Below are 7226 nucleotides of genomic sequence, written 5' to 3' on the forward strand. Positions count from 1 at the left end.
ATAGTGTCAGAAGTTTTTCCAGTCCAATGATATAAAGTGCGAGTCTTCCAAGTTCTACACCCTGCAGACCTCAAATTGGTCTCAGATGGCTTGACATGCACTTGTATGTTTGTGAAGGCTCAGTGAATTGGTTATTACTTATGCTCTTGGTTAATATCAGTGTAGACAGAATTGACATGTTTAAAACAAATCATGGTCTGAACAACTATTTTTTTTTTTTTTTTTTTGGCAGAGAGTGTTTGGGCAGTTCTTCAGCAGGAAGATTGATTTTCTTTTTGACATTGTGTGTTTAAGTTTTTTATTTTTTTATGTTTTATTTTTTTTTTCCTGCTCTTTTGGGCCCAGGGGTTGGTAGGCTACTTGTTTACTTTAGCTCTGGTCACTCTGAATACCTATTCTTCCTCTTATCTCTCCAGTGGTATCCTCTCCCTCTGCTCAGTAAGCACTAACAATTTCCAGCCTTATCTTTTAAGACCATCTTCAGGAGCTGTTTTGTAAATGTTTTCCTAAAAGTACTTGGCACTTAGTCCAGCTGAAAAACCATTCAAATGAGATTTCAGGAGAGACTGCAGAGAAATGAACATAAGCACTGCTGCTTTTTTTCTTATGTAGAATTCTTGTATTTTCACTGAGTTTTAATCACCTCCATCTATGAAAAAGCAATGAATTGAGAAAGGCAGGGAGATAAAGTAAGAGTATCTGTAGCTTCAAGTAAAGTGTGTTTATATGAATTTACTCCACCAATACATATGTAAACTGAATGCTTTAAAGGAGGCATACATGACATTTCATCCCAGTATCTTTATAAGCAGCAGATGTAATATATAATAAAGATGAATGAACACAGCTCATCCCTATAACTTCTTCCTCATTTTCAAAAGGTACCCTGAAATTAGACTGACCACTGAGATTGACTATTCATTTGGCTGAACACACCTTCAAGCAGGCATAGCATACCAACATAATGTAAGTTTGCTCTATAAGACTATTAATCCATTGTAATTAACAAACAGTGTAATCAATCATCTGCTTTACTGCTGCATGTCTTACATATGTTGACTTGCCTGAAGGAAGGAGACTAACAGCTAAGGACATTGCATTATCTAGTTCATCATCTTTACAGTGACGGGTGCCATAAATTATAGAAAACAGGAAAAAGAAAGAGCTGATCAAAATTCCCCCAAAGCTTGTGAGAATTACAGCATTTTCATCTAATGTTAAATTACAGTGAAGAAGATCTAAAATTGCCCTATAAAAGGAATTGAGTGTCAGTTTAAATAAATTTCTAAAAAGGCTGCTCACCAAAGTCTCTTAAGGAAGTGGTAATTGGAAAATAAGGAAGCTTTTCATGTGGATAAAACTGGTTAAAGCAAAGGAAACTCAGAGTAGAAATATATGGTCAGCTTTAAGTGGAGTGAGATCATCGCTGAAGTCCCACAGGGACCTCTGCTTGGGTCAGTGTTGTTCAACAGAGAGATAAAAGAACAGAAAAAGGGGTGGATGATTGGCAAAGAGGCAAAGTTCTCTGATGATACTAAATTATTCAGGGCAGTAAAAACAAAATTTAACTTCAAAGTATCTCACAAGCACATCCTAGTATTGACTGAATAGGCAATACAATAGCAGCTTGTATTCAATGTGCCTAAACGTAATGGGAAAAAAAATAATTCTGTACCATTATGAAGTGATGGGCTCTGAGCTGATGGCTATTAAGAATGACATCTTATGGTTAAAACAAAGAACTTCATAAGAACATCAGCTCAAGACCTGTTCCTGGTCAAAAAAAAGATGAATTAAAAAAAAAAAAAAAAAAAAGAAAGCAGAACAGGGAATGCCACTACACTACTGCATGAATACATGAAGCACTGAACAGGAAGGCAAGAGAGAAGGCAACAGTCTATCACAAGGATTCCCACACCCTGCCAGCCACCTGACATTCATCAGAAATCTTATTTGTCTTTAGACACTGACATTTGTAAACAACTCGTGACATTCAGGAGAAGAATCACAAGAGTTAAAAATCTCGATTTTGCTAATCCACACACATGAATGAAGATTCATACTGATAGGGAAAGAGTCATACTGAGAAGTAAACAAGCAAACCACTCCCTCTTAAACATTTATAGAGGGCAATACACTTAAAGAATTAGTAATGCAGTGAGAATAACCATAATTTCAAAACACATCCTTTTTCTTGGGAACACTTGTAATGACCCATAGAAGCCAAAATGACTAATTGCATATGTATGGAAATGTTGTGTACAAATAATTATGAGGACAATCCACTATAAATGAAAAATTTTAAGTTTGTCAAATGCAAAATATTGTTAATACAAATCAGTACAGACAAGATTTGATCTGAAAGTTAGATTGTTTTACATCTGTGATCAAGAGTCACATAATGGACTATTTCAAAATTTTGCTTTGTTTTTATTGTTTACTATTGGGCTCTATGGATTAGTGAGGAGGGAGTTAGCATGGTCTTTCCACTGTATATTAAACTATCAATCAGATAAGGCACTCAGGAAAATCTTACAGAGTAGTGAGTGTGGGAACAGAGGAAACTGCATCTTAAAATTGAGAAAAAAATAAATAAAATTTAAGACCACTGATAAAATACCTATTAGACTTATTGGAATGGTTGAATAGCCATTTTCATATGGTTTCTTACTGAAGGAGTTAAATCTCTTCACTGATATGCTGATGACCTATCTGATGAACTGTAAAAGTAGCTGGCTGGAATCTTATTTTTGGGAGAAAAGGTAGATGTCTTCGTATTTGCACTTATTCCACATAGGCCAGTTATGTTAGTACCATCAACTATTATTGATTTCTGACAGAAAAAAACACAGCATACTAGTATTTCTGTTATTTTTTTGTAAATCTCTTATTATTTTTGTATGATTCCATGTGAAATTTACACCGTAACGTCATCAGTGAGACATTTTTTTCAAGATCAAAAAATCACCTGGGTGGAATCTTGCAGTCTTTGAGGTCTTTATGTGAGGAACGAATGGGGAATGCATAAGAGTATTATTACATACCAGCATAAACTAGGGAGGAATCAGTTCCACTGTAAAGTTACTTAGGGCGGGACATTTCATCATGCTGTTAGGTGATGGTGAAAGCTGTTGGCTTTCTTGTAGAAATATTTTTGCCAGGCCATAGAGTCTGGAATTCAGGGCAATAACTCAGTAAGGACAAATTTTAAATATAGAAGGAGGATCTTAGGGTTAGTTTAAGGCCTACAGTGGAGAGATGGAAGAGAAGGTCAAGCTAGTGAGCATCTAAGTTATAGCATCTACTCTTGGACCTGAACTAATATCTCTAAATACTGCTGTTTCTTACAACAGAGATACCAGGTATAGGTATTTTTTTCAGTGTGTCCTGTTGTTTCATCTTGGGTGAATTGGGTTTCTAATCTGAAGATACAGTCCTCTGTGTTGATCTTAAACCAGTCAGGTTTGCCATGGTCCTTGCCTTGAACTCTTTCAACTCATCAACAAAACTGTCACCAGATGAGTGTTCCCACCATGAGTACTGGAGCTCATCTGACCCCTTATTGATCTGGTCTTGGGAACAAAGGGGAGAGTGCTGAAGTGAATAGATTTTTTTTTTTTTTTTTTTTTTTTTTTCCTGCTTTAGTACCCTGAAAATATAGTTCATTACCAGGCAAACACCCAAACACATTATCAACATAAGGAAAGAGAAATAAGAAGTGGAAAATCATCATTGGGCAGGACCACAACTGCTCTGGCATAGATTGGTTTACATAGCCAGGAAGTTGCATCCTTCAACTCCTATAGCCCCATTAACACAGAAGTTTAGATGAGTGTTTCATTTTCATTGTACCCTTTCACCATGCTTTGATTATCATTGTGAAGTAATTTCCATGCCCAACAGGTATTTTGTTTGGATGAAATGAAGTGATAGCTACACTCTTAATGCACTCCAACCATGACAGACAGAGAGTCCACAGAAGCAGACTGGATCTAGAATGAAATTCTCCAACTGGATGAAAAAAAGCAATCCTTTCCCATCCACATGCTATAGATGTCACGTCTTCAACACCAAATCTTTGGCTCTACAGATCTGCTCCTGTTGCACTGGGTGGTGTGCTACCAGTGCAGACAGACACAGCTTTACTCTTCGGAGAGAAGGTAAACTTGGAGAAGACTGGGAGATTTTTATTTCTGGTTTTGGTTATCAGCTCTGAAAAAGAACTATATCATACAACCAGGTTTCATTTTCCCCAAACAGAAATTCCTCATTTAAATAATTACTCTTACACTGGCAAATGAATAAGGAACTTAATATTAGACAGGGTAAGCACTGGGCTTGCAAAAGGTCTGTCATTTAGCGGCTCAGGTTGCCTGGTATTCTTGGTGGTTCCTCACTTTGTGCCAAAGTGCATAACACTCTAACAATAATACCCAACCACAACAGGCTGGCTCCAAAAGCCCAAAGACATAAAGGTTTGTAGAGTAGGAGAAAGCTGTTATGGTATGGCCAACATAAATTTTCAGGAAAGTTATGAACCAGGCCGTCTAAAATAATAATGCTTAATTTACAGATTGTGAGATTAAAATTTTGTATTTTAGCTGGGTTTTGACTCCCCTTTTCATTATACTTGATGTATGTTAAACTTAAAAAAAGAAAACCCCCAAAATTAAGAAAATAAAAGATATGAAATGTTTGTATATTCATATACTTCTAGCACCTGGTTTACAAATGATTGTGAGACTTATAACAAATCCTCAAAATCTGGCAACACTTTATTAAAAGAAAGGAGGTAAATGATGAGGTCAAAAAAAATATAAAATGCTTACAGACATAACCTTGTAAAAATTAAATAACAGCGAGCAGTTATGGTATTTGTAAAGATTAATCATTTCTGGTTGTCAGCATTTAATACCACTGATGTTCATGGCTGCTCTCTCTCAAAAAAAAATTAAAAAAATAAGACTACCTATCATTATCTGTCTTCCAGTAGCAAATATATGCTATCTTTCCTGTTTATCTTTAAACAAAGCTTTCTTACTCTACAGCCTCGTAGCATATAATTGAAGTCATATCCATGGCACCTGAGTCTGATGAGTTTACTGGGAACTAACCAAAGGAACAGTAATTCAAAGCAGATGTTAACTGACACTGACTACATTGTTCTATCAGCGTGATGTGAAAAGGCACACAGTTATTTAGATGCCTATCCATATCTCACGACATGTTCTTAGATGTCTACAGCCTATAGTATTCTAAGGGCCTTCATTAAGTCACACAGATTGTTATGAAGGAGGAAAAAAAGTTGTCTCTTGATGTAAGGCAGTACCATTAACTTGCATATATTTTTTTTATCTGCCCTCCTTCCTCTCTTCTGGGAAAAGAAGCAAATTTTTTTCCTACCTCATGGTTTGTTATCATTTCTTGTATAGTCAGCAAGTAGTTGCTTTGCCTGCAAATACTCTAAACTTCACTCTCAGTCAGTTTTTAGGTTATTTTTTCAACATAAAATCTTAGGGCATGACTCTTTGTTGTACTGCCTGTTTTGTTTATTGACTCACTCACACTTAAAATACTTTATTGAAGATACTTTTCTTCATTATATTAGTTCAAAGCAGCTCCTAGTCAGATTATTTTAACTAATGCAGTAATTAATATATGTGTTCAGAGACAAGTATTAGAATTTTCTTGGCTTTGCTATGTTTCACACAATTTCACAAGTTTTTTTTTTTTTTTTTTTTTTTTTTTTTTTTTTTTCCTCCCTTCCATTCCTCCATTTAACCATTTCTTAGTGTGTGTATAAATGATTTTGATCTCCTCTGAACAATCCCATTTGGTGCAAATTGTATAAAAGCATAATAGAGTATACCTCTATTAAGACATGAAGTGATGATTTGCAAAAATGATGAGACTGTAACTGATCAGCAACAGAGCTGATACTTCTGTAATTTCCCTACTGTCCTACCAGAGCTCTTCATCCCACCTAATTCTTCAAAGAAGAGATTCATCATTTCCTGAAAATTCAGTGCTAGAGTGAGCATTAGACAGCTAGCTGCCCAGAGGTAATGTCTGTAACTCTGTCTGCAGAGAAGCATCTTTAAAAACAAGGCTATTTAGTATTGTGAAATATTTCTAAGAGGCTGTTTGTTTTTCTGAATTTTTCTTTTTTTACATGAATCACTGGAGACCAATCAGATAACAGAAGAGAGAGCCTTTTCATCTCCGGACGACTCTTCAAAGTGGTCGATGGGAATTTAGCCACATGACTTCTTCATTGATGGAAGACATAAAATTAGATCTAAGTATTACTTCACCAGTGGTTTTTGACCCTTGTCAGCTGTGGAGCTGTAAACATTTTCTGTGGAAGATCTAGTCTCTTAAGAAATTTCATATGTATGGATAGTTCCGTGAATATATTAAGATTTTTTTCATAATCAACTTTCACGTTTGCATTAGAAACAATATTTAGGTCAATGGAAAAAACGTTTGATAATTTATCTCTAGATCTCAGCTTTCTTTAGCATTAAGAAAGTGTGGGTTATAAGAAATTTGCAACTTGTATTTTTTTTTTTTTTCTATATAACTCTAGACTTGTGTAGGAGAACATGTAGGACCTTATCCAAAATCTGTTGAAACTCCTGGGATTCTTTCCGTCAGTATATCATCTGTCCTCTGGCTACAGCTTCTATTGCTGTAAAGACTGTATTATCTGTGTTCATACTGACAATTAGACTTCACTGAAACCTTTCAGACGCTGATGGCGTCTTCTCACCAGCAGAGGAGAGCTGCAAAGTCTAGTCAGGGCTGCAGAGAAATCTTGCTGCTTGAATGACTACATTAGTCACCTCTCCTGCTAAATCAGTGCTTGAGGTGCCTTAACTTGTCATGGTTTCCCAGCAGAGAAGGGATTTCTGAAGTACTTGTTTCACCACAGACTTGTATGCCATATATTGCATATGAGCCTGTAAGGGCTGACATAACTCAGAGTTAAATTGATTCTTTAGTTGGCAAAATGCATTGGGAGACTTCTGGATGAGAGTCATTCTCTGACACCAACTCTAGCTACTGTACATAATTGAATTCACTTATTCATTAAAAATAAATAAAAATCTAGTTGGAAGTATAGATGGAATGAATTTAGGTCATTTAGAATATAATTACTCAGGCTGGTGTTTGGTCAGGAGACAGTAGTTAGCAGCACCAAGCTTGAGAAAAATATTTATGAT

General features: G+C 35.8%; 1 long non-coding RNA gene across 2 annotated transcripts; it reads left to right on the forward strand.

The window, feature by feature from the left end:
* Positions 1-878: 878 nt before the first annotated feature.
* Positions 879-6445, forward strand: LOC118164848. Of its 2 annotated transcripts, none has more exons than XR_004749700.1 (3): positions 879-966; positions 5969-6062; positions 6187-6445. It is a non-coding gene; the product is annotated as an uncharacterized LOC118164848 (long non-coding RNA). The 2 variants fall into 2 exon arrangements; XR_004749699.1 differs by lacking the exon at positions 879-966 and adding an exon at positions 5367-5409.
* The last annotated feature ends 781 nt before the right edge of the window (positions 6446-7226 follow it).

This window comes from Oxyura jamaicensis, chromosome 3 (assembly GCF_011077185.1).
Source record: "Oxyura jamaicensis isolate SHBP4307 breed ruddy duck chromosome 3, BPBGC_Ojam_1.0, whole genome shotgun sequence".
In the NCBI taxonomy this organism is placed as follows: Eukaryota; Metazoa; Chordata; class Aves; order Anseriformes; family Anatidae; genus Oxyura; species Oxyura jamaicensis.